The sequence below is a fragment of the Astatotilapia calliptera genome, chromosome 16 (assembly GCF_964374335.1).
Source record: "Astatotilapia calliptera chromosome 16, fAstCal68.1, whole genome shotgun sequence".
Lineage (NCBI taxonomy): Eukaryota > Metazoa > Chordata > Actinopteri > Cichliformes > Cichlidae > Astatotilapia > Astatotilapia calliptera.
In genome coordinates this window covers 12,243,236-12,253,537 of record NC_137437.1, presented here as the reverse complement: position 1 = coordinate 12,253,537, position 10,302 = coordinate 12,243,236, and the positions used below count along the sequence as shown (strand labels likewise).

The 10,302-nt window shown below is 35.1% G+C and overlaps 1 long non-coding RNA gene across 1 annotated transcript; it reads left to right on the top strand.

Annotated features, from left to right (window-relative positions):
- Positions 1–7,565: 7,565 nt before the first annotated feature.
- LOC145420910 (uncharacterized) lies at positions 7,566–7,854 on the top strand. Its single transcript, XR_013902132.1, has 2 exons — positions 7,566–7,718; positions 7,796–7,854. It is a non-coding gene; the product is annotated as an uncharacterized LOC145420910 (long non-coding RNA).
- Positions 7,855–10,302: the final 2,448 nt, after the last annotated feature.

Genomic DNA, 10,302 nt, shown 5'->3' with positions numbered 1-10,302 from the left:
CTGAAGATATTCGGGGACAAGCCTCATGTCTTAACTTTGCTTCGTTAAGGAGATATGACGATTCGAATATGCCTCTCATTACAGAAATCCAGCGGTGATTTTGAACAAGCTCTCCATTCACTTTATATGGAGAGTTTTCTGACCTTGTGTTAGTCTGAGGAGATTTGCAAAAATTCTATAAATCCCACAACAATGATGGTGACATTTTCTGAAAGCCAGCAAAAATACCTACGTTTTGATGTATAATTTGTGGAAGCTGAGTGAAAATTGAGCAAGTAGCAGGAAGTTGTTCGGACATGAAGTGAAAATTGCAAAACCTTCAGTGGCACACTGGAAGCCAAGAGCATAGCAACCATAACAACACATGTATTTTGTGAAAAATCACAATTTTGCAACTCAAAACTTTAAGAGGCATAAAAGTAAAACAGTAGAAGATTTGAAAAAGCTGAATCATACCTGAATAGCCAAATAATTTGTGAACATTTTAAAATTTGAATGGTTGTTCTAGGTGAAAATATGAGGAAGTAGTTAAGTTTCAAAAACAGGCAAAATTTAGCAGAATTGCAGAAGTTTCCCATTCATTTCAATGGGACAAATTAAAGGAAAAAAGCTTAATATTTTAAAAAGTATAATAGTTAAAAATAGCAAAAATCGTAGCAGGAATTAGCAAAAATAGCTGAATAGTTTAAAGTTTGAACGGTGAAAATAGCACAAAAATTGTGGAAGTAGTTAAACGGCGAAAAGTGTACGGAAGCAACTAGAATAATAACTAGAAAAATTTGCATTTCCTGCGAAAATGCAGTGTGGATGCTTAAAGCTGAAGCTGTATGCAAAAAGTAGCTGAAAAAGCTGAAAAGTTGCAGAAATTGTAAAAACTTTGCAGAAGCAAAGGAACATTGCTAAAATGTAATAATTTAGCAGAACTGCAATATCTTAGAGGAAACATAATACTTGGCAGAAATACAATAGCATAGTAGAACTTAGCAGAAATATTGTAACTTACCAGAAACATGATAACTTCTCAAAAATACAAGAATTTAGGAGAAATAGTATAAGATAACAGAAAGAATATATTTAGCCAAAAATACTTAAACATTACAGAAACACTATGATTTAGAAAAATAGTACAACATAGCAGAAATATTGTGATTTACCAGAGACACTGTGATGACCTATGAATATTGTCATTTTAAATTAAGACTATGTTTTAGCACAAATATTATAATTTGGCAGAAATACAATTATATAGCAGAAATGCTATATTTAGAAAGAAAAATATAATATAGTAGAAATACAATGATTTAGCAGAAATACTACAATATAGCATAATAACAATGATTTAGAACAAATACTATGATTGAGCAGAATAGCAATAACTGAAGTAGAAATATTGGAAAAGTTAAATGACAAGATGAAAAAAAAAACAGAATATGGTTAAGTTCCATCAAAACTAATTGTTGTTCACATGTGGAAAAAAATGAAATAAAAATAAATTAAAAAACAAGAAGGAACAGCCAACAATTACACATAAAATCAAATATGTATACACAAATGCACAGAGAGAGAGACACACAGAGGGTCTATGCCAGTCAACCAGTCTAAATATATTATATGTTTTTCCAACAATGAGATGCTGCCCTAAAGTTGGTCTCTCTCTCTCTCTCTCTCTGTCACACACACACACACACACACACACACACACACACACACACACACACACACACACACACACACACACACACACACACACACACACAGGGAGAGAAAAGTGAGTTTGTAGGTCAGCCTGGGAGCTGCTGAATTTGAATCCACCAATCAGAGAGCCTGTGCACTCTTTCCCTCCAAAACAGGTGCATCCTTTTTACACACGCAGCACAGAGAGACACAGGATCATTGCAGTCTATTTCTCATAATGACGACTCCCCTCAAACAAATGACCATAATTTCCTAACCGTAGGAGCTAGAACGGTCATTCTTACACCGTTTTGTTCAGAAGAGATGGGGGAATCTTCCAGTGTTTACAATTTATCATTAAAATATGAATTTTTAGAGATATATGACACCGATGACTTGTTGACTTAGAAGCCACGAATTCCCCAATATGCAAATTTGAATACCTGGAGCCCACATACATGATTGGCTGGCTGGGAAGCTGTGCAGGCCCTGATTTGTGGATTTGAATTCCTCAGCCCTCAGATATGATTGGCTGGCTTAGAAGCCATGAAGTCCCCAATATGCAAATTTGAATGCCTCAGGACACATATATGATTGGCTGGGAAACCGTGCAGGACCTGATTTGAAAATTTGAATGTCTAAGTCCTCACAGAGGATTGGCTGCCTGGGGACCAGGCAGAAATATATAGAAATACTATGATTAAGCATAAATACTACATTTAGTAGAAATACTATGTTTTAGCACAAATACTATAAAAAGCAGAAATACTATAATTTAGCACAAATACTATTTTAAGCACAAATCCTATAAAAAGCAGAAATACTATATTAAGCACAAATTCTATAAAAAGCAGAAATACTATATTAAGCACAAATCCTATAAAAAGCAGAAATACTATATTAAGCACAAATCCTATTAAAAGCAGAAATACTATATTAAGCACAAATCTTATAAAATAGCAGAAACAGTATGATTTAGCACAATAGTAATAAGTTAAACAGAAAAATTGGAAAAGCAAAATGGACAGCTGAAAAAATGCTGAACATGCTGAGGGTCCCTCAAATATACTTGTTAAATGAAAAAAATCAGCAAAAAAATGCACAGGGAGAGAGAAGTAAGTTTCTAGGTCAGCCTGGGAGCTGCTGAATTTGAATCCACCAATCAGAGAGCCTGTGTACTTTTTCCCGCCAAAACATGTGCCTCTTTTTACACACGCAGCACAGAGAGGAACAGGATTATTGCAGCCTATTTCTCATAGTGAGGACTCCCCTCAAACAAATGACCATAATTTCCAAACCGTAGGGGCTAGAGCGGTCATTCTTACACCGTTTTGTTCAGAAGAGATGGGGGAATCTTCCAGTGTTGACAATTTATCATTAAAATATGAATTTTTAGAGATATATGACACGGATGACTTGTTGACTTAGAAGCCACGAATTCCCCAATATGCAAATTTGAATACCTGGAGCCCACATACATGATTGGCTGGCTGGGAAGCTGTGCAGGCCCTGATTTGTGGATTTGAATTCCTCAGCCCTCAGATATGATTGGCTGGCTTAGAAGCCATGAAGTCCCCAATATGCAAATTTGAATGCCTCAGGACACATATATGATTGGCTGGGAAACCGTGCAGGACCTGATTTGAAAATTTGAATGTCCAAGTCCTCACAGAGGATTGGCTGCCTGGGGACCAGGCAGAAATATATAGAAATACTATCATTAAGCATAAATACTACATTTAGTAGAAATACTATGTTTTAGCACAAATCCTATAAAAAGCAGAAATACTATAATTTAGCAGAAATACTATATTAAGCACAAATCCTATAAAAAGCAGAAATAGTATGATTAAGCATAAATACTACATTTAGTAGAAATACTATATTTTAGCACAAATCCTATAAAAAGCAGAAATACTATAATTTAGCAGAAATACCATATTAAGCACAAATCATATAAAAAGCAGAAATACTATATTAAGCACAAATTCTATAAAAAGCAGAAATACTATATTAAGCACAAATCCTATTAAAAGCAGAAATACTATATTAAGCACAAATCTTATGAAATAGCAGAAACAGTATGATTTAGCACAATAGTAATAAGTTAAACAGAAAAATTGGAAAAGCAAAATGGACAGCTGAAAAAATGCTGAACATGCTGAGGGTCCCTCAAATATACTTGTTAAATGAAAAAATCAGCATAAAAATGCACAGGGAGAGAGAAGTAAGTTTCTAGGTCAGCCTGGGAGCTGCTGAATTTGAATCCACCAATCAGAGAGCCTGTGTACTTTTTCCCGCCAAAACAGGTGCATCTTTTTACACACGCAGCAGAGAGAGGCACAGGATTATTGCAGCCTATTTCTCATAGTGAGGACTCCCCTCAAACAAATGACCATAATTTCCTAACCGTAGGGGCTAGAGCGGTCATTCTTACACCGTTTTGTTCAGAAGAGATGGGGGAATCTTCCAGTGTTAACAATTTATCATTAAAATGTGAATTTTTAGAGATATACGACATGGATGACTTGTTGACTTAGAAGCCACGAATTCCCCCAATATGCAAATTTGAATGCCTGAGGCCACATATATGATTGGCTGCCTGGGAAGCCGTGCAGGCCCTGATTTGTGGATTTGAATTCCTCAGCCCTCAGATATGATTGGCTGGCTTAGAAGCCATGAAGGCCCCAATATGCAAATTTGAATGCCTCAGGACACATATATGATTGGCTGGGAAGCCGTGCAGGCCCTGATTTGAAAATTTGAATGTCTCAGTCCTCACAGAGGATTGGCTGCCTGGGGACCTGGCAGAAATATATAGAAATACTATTATTAAGCATAAATACCACATTTAGTAGAAATACTATGTTTTAGCACAAATATTATAAAAAGAAGAAAAACTATAATTTAGCAGAAATACTATATTAAGCACAAATCCTATAAAAAGCAGAAATACTATAATTTAGAACAAATAGTATAAAAAGCAGAAATACTATAATTTAGCAGAAATACTATGTTAAGCACAAATCCTATAAAAAGCAGAAATACTATAATTTAGCAGAAATACTATGTTAGGCACAAATCCTATAAAAAGCAGAAATACTATAATTTAGCAGAAATACTATATTAGGCATAAATCCTATGAAAAGCAGAAATAGTATAATTTAGCAGAAATACTGTATTTAGCACAAGTACCGAAAAGTACCAGAAATACTATGATTTAGCAGAATAGTAATAACTTATTGAAACACAAATGCACAGAGGGACACACAAACACAGGCTCTAATCCAGTCAACCAGTCTAACTATGTTCAATTTAAATCCTACAATGACATGCTGTCAAATAAGGGCAGGGTCCTCTCTCTCCCACTAAACACACACACACACACACACACACACACACACAGGGAGAGAGGACTAAGTTTCTAGGTCAGCCTGGGAGCTGCTGAATTTGAATCCACCAATCAGAGAGGCTGTTTACGTTTTCCCGCCAAAACAGGTGCATCTTTTTACACACGCAGCACAGAGACATAGACCTGCTTCTTTCAGTTTATTTCACATAGTGAGGATTCCCCTCAAACAAATGACCATAATTTCCTAACCATAGGGGCTAGAGCGGTCATTCTTACACCGTTTTGTTCAGAAGAGATGGGGGAATCTTCAAGTGTTGACAATTTATCATTAAAATATGAATTTTTAGAGATATATGACATGGATGACTTGTTGACTTAGAAGCCACGAATTCCCCAATATGCAAATATGAATGCCTGAGACCACATATATGATTGGCTGGCTGGGAAGCCGTGCAGGCCCTGATTTGTGGATTTGAATTCCTCAGCCCTCAGATATGATTGGCTGGCTTAGAAGCCATGAAGTCCCCAATATGCAAATTTGCATGCCTCAGGACACATATATGATTGGCTGGGAAGCCGTGCAGGCTCTGATTTGAAAATTTGAATTTCTCAGTCCTCACAGAGGATTGGCTGCCTGGGGACCTGGCAGAAATATATAGAAATACTATGATTAAGCATAAATACTACATTTAGCAGAAATACTATATTAGGCACAAATCCCATAAAAAGCAGAAATAGTATGATTAAGCATAAATACTACATTTAGTAGAAATACTATGTTTTAGCACAAATAGTATAAAAAGCAGAAATATTGTAATTTAGCAGAAATACTATATTAGGCACAAATCTTATAAAATAGCAGAAATAGTATTATTTAGCACAATAGTAATAAGTTAAACAGAAAAATTGGAAAAGCAAAATGGACAGCTGAAAAAATGCTTAACATGCTGAGGGTCCCTCAAATATACTTGTTAAATGAAAAAAATCAGCAAAAAAATGCACAGGGAGAGAGAAGTAAGTTTCTAGGTCAGCCTGGGAGCTGCTGAATTTGAATCCACCAATCAGAGAGCCTGTGTACGTTTTCCCGCCAAAACATGTGCCTCTTTTTACACACGCAGCACAGAGAGGCACAGGATTATTGCAGCCTATTTCTCATAGTGAGGACTCCCCTCAAACAAATGACCATAATTTCCAAACCGTAGGGGCTAGAGCGGTCATTCTTACACCGTTTTGTTCAGAAGAGATGGGGGAATCTTCCAGTGTTTACAATTTATCATTAAAATATGAATTATTAAAGATATTTGACTTGTAATGCACCATAACTGAGTAGAGCGAAGCAAAAACTGCCTTGACTTGCCCTCAAACAACGCTTTCTAACTCGAAATCTATTTGGAGTATCGATATCATTCTTTCACCGTAAGAGACAGCAGGCTTTGGTGAACAATCATGGAAATTTTCAGGTCTCTGTGGAAATCCAACAAAAAGTTATGACGAGAGAAAAAAGTGGTTCATTTCCACAGTTTGAAATCTGAAGAAATCTGAGCGAAGGACGAATTTCCTACCCTCAAACAAGTCCAACTCATTTCAGAACGGTAATAGGTGAGAAAGAAATTCTTGAATTGTGAGCGTCAGGAGTGTCTGAAGATATGCCGGGACAAGCCTCATGTCTTAACTTTGCTTCGTTAAGGAGATATGACGATTCGAATATGCCTCTCATTACAGAAATCCAGCGGTGATTTTGAACAAGCTCTCCATTCACTTTATATGGAGAGTTTTCTGACCTTGTGTTAGTCTGAGGAGATTTGCAAAAATTCTATAAATCCCACAACAATGATGGTGACATTTTCTGAAAGCCAGCAAAAATACCTACGTTTTGATGTATAATTTGTGGAAGTTGAGTGAAAATTGAGCAAGTAGCAGGAAGTTGTTCGGACATGAAGTGAAAATTGCAAAACCTTCAGTGGCACACTGGAAGCCAAGAGCATAGCAACCATAACAACACATGTATTTTGTGAAAAATCACAATTTTGCAACTCAAAACTTTAAGAGGCATAAAAGTAAAACAGTAAAAGATTTGAAAAAGCTGAATCATACCTGAATAGCCCAATAATTTGTGAACATTTTAAAGTTTGAATGGTTGTTCTAGGTGAAAATATGAGGAAGTAGTTAAGTTTCAAAAACAAGCAAATTTTAGCAGAATTGCTGAAGTTTCCCATTCATTTCAATGGGACAAATTAAAGGAAAAAAGTGGAATATTTTAAAAAGTATAATAGTTAAAAATAGCAAAAATCATAGCAGGAATTAGCAAAAATAGCTGAATAGTTTAAAATTTGAACGGTGAAAATCGGCTGAAAATTGTGGAAGTAGTTTAACGGCGAAAAGTGTACGGAAGCAACTAGAATAATAACTAGAAAAATTTGCATTTCCTGCGAAAATGCAGTGTGGATGCCTTAACGGCTGAAGATATCTGCTGAAAAACGCTGAAAAAGTTGAAACAAAAAAAAAAAAAAAAATGCCCTGAGCAGGATTCGAACCTGGCCCACGGACAGCTATTTAGCTCACTGAGCCAAACACTTTCTCACAAAGAAAAGGTGGAGAGATTGACAATTGTGCTAGCAGAATTTGGGCAAAAAAAAGGGGGTGAAAATTCTGCTGAAAAGAGTTCAATCAGCAGAATTTCTGCTGAAAAGAGGTGAATGAGCAGAATTCTGCTGAAAAGAGTTTTTTTCTGAAAACAGCAGAAAAAACTGAAAATTTTGCTGAAAAGAGTTGAATGAGCAGAATTCTGCTGAAAAGAGGTTTTTGCTGAAAAAGAGCTGAAAAAGTTTGGATTTGTGCTGAAAAGGGGTTAAAAAAACTGAAAATTTTGCTGAAAAGGGGTGAAAAAAATGAAATTTGTGTTGAAAAGAGTTTAAAAAAAGTTTAACTGTTAAGTGAAAGAAATGTTGCCATAAGCTGGATTTGAACCCAGGCCTCCCAGTCTGAGAACGGATGCTTATCTCACTGAGGTAAAACACAGCTCAGCCCATCATGCAAAATCAGTGACCACATTGATAATGTGTTCCATTCATTTCAATGGTCAAAAGTCATAACACACATCAGCAGAAATAGCAGAATTTTTTAAAGTTTAAACATAGCATTTCTGCTAAAACTTAGTATTTATACTAAATAATATTTTTTTCCTGCCAAATCATAGCATTTGTGCTGGAACACAGAAAGTTCCACCAAATCATACAATTTGTACTAAAACATTATTTATGATTTAGCAGAAACATTGGGACTTGGTAGAAATACTATGATTTACATGAAATACTTTGACTTAGCAGAAGTACTACAATCTAGGAAAAAAGTACTAAAGCATAGCAGAAATTCTATCATTGAGCAGGATTACTAGGATTTAGAAGAAATACTAAGATTTGGCACAAACACTGATGTGGCTCAAGAACCTTTATTGTGCAGTTATACTATGATTTGGAAGAAATACTATACTTTGGCACAAATACTATGATTTGGAAGAAATACTATGTTTTAGCACAAATACTATGATTTGGCTCAAATACTATAACTATCCTCAGTCAGAAGGAGAGGCTGACATCCAGGGATTAGATTACCACAGGTGGAGTTTATTGCGGTCAGATGGATGGTACAGGGAGGTATGGCATACAGTAGGAGGATGTGGAGAGGTGATATGGTGTGGTTTCTATGATTAAGAACAGGGTATGCATTACAACATGCATACAGATTAAAGATTAAGAAAACTGGTAACAAATTCCTCCACTACAAATCAGTCTGATGCCACTTTTTACAGGGTTCCCGTTTACTAAGGCACTACCCAAAAGGCGCCACAAGAGGGCACTCCAACACAAGAGATGACCTATTTACACTGATGCACTTAGTAAACAGCCCCTACTTAGCCACTACATAATACAGTGATATTACAGTATACAAATTCACACGAATACTATGATTTGGCAGAAATACTATGACTGAGTAGTAATACTATAACATAACAGATTTCCTAAAAAAAACTATTAAATTGCAGTAATTCTATGACTTGGCAGAGATACTACGTTTTAGCACAAATACTATAACAACGCAGAAATACTATGACTTAGTAGTAATACTATAACATAACAGTTCAATGTTCTTGCACAAATACTACAATATGGCAGAAATACTATGTTTTGGCACAAATACTGTGATTTGGTATAAATACTATGATTTGGCACACATACTATATTCCGCAGATACACTATAACATAACAGATATTCTACAACTTAGTACTAATACTATAACATAACAGAATTATTATTTGGGCACAAATACCACGATTTGGCAAAAATACTATGATTGGGTACAAATACTATGATTTGGCAATAATACTGCATTTTAACACAACTACTGAGATTTAATTGAAATACTATGATTTAGAAGAAATACTATTACTCCATACAAATACGATACTTTGGGACAAATACTATGTTTTGGTTCTAATACTATGATGTGCAACAAATACTATGATTTGGCACAAGTACTATGATTTAGTACAAATACTATGATTTGGCAGAAATACTATGACTTAGTAGTAATACTATAACATAACAGATTTCCTAAAAAAAAACTATGAAATTGCATTAATTCTATGACTTGGCAGAGATACTACGTTTTAGCACAAATACTATAACAACGCAGAAATACTATGACTTAGTAGTAATACTATAACATAACAGTTCAATGTTCTTGCACAAATACCACAATATGGCAGAAATACTATGTTTTAGCAAAAATACTGTGATTTGGTGTAAATACTACGATTTGGCACACATACTATATTCCGCAGATACACTATAACATAACAGATATTCTACGACTTAGTAGTAATACTATAACATAACAGAATTATTAATTGGGCACAAATACCACAATTTGGCAAAAATACTATGATTGGGTACAAATACTATGATTTGGCAATAATACTGCATTTTAACACAACTACTGAGATTTGATTGAAATACTATGATTTAGAAGAAATACTATTACTCCATACAAATACGATGCTTTGGGACAAATACTATGTTTTGGTTCCAATACTATGATGTTCAACAAATACTATGATTTGGCACAAGTACTATGATTTAGTACAAATACTATGATTTGGCAGAAATACTATGCCTTAGTAGTAATACTATGACATAAAAGATATACTATGGTTTTGCAGACATACTATGATTTTGCACAAATACCATGATTTGGCACAAATGCTATGATTTAGCAG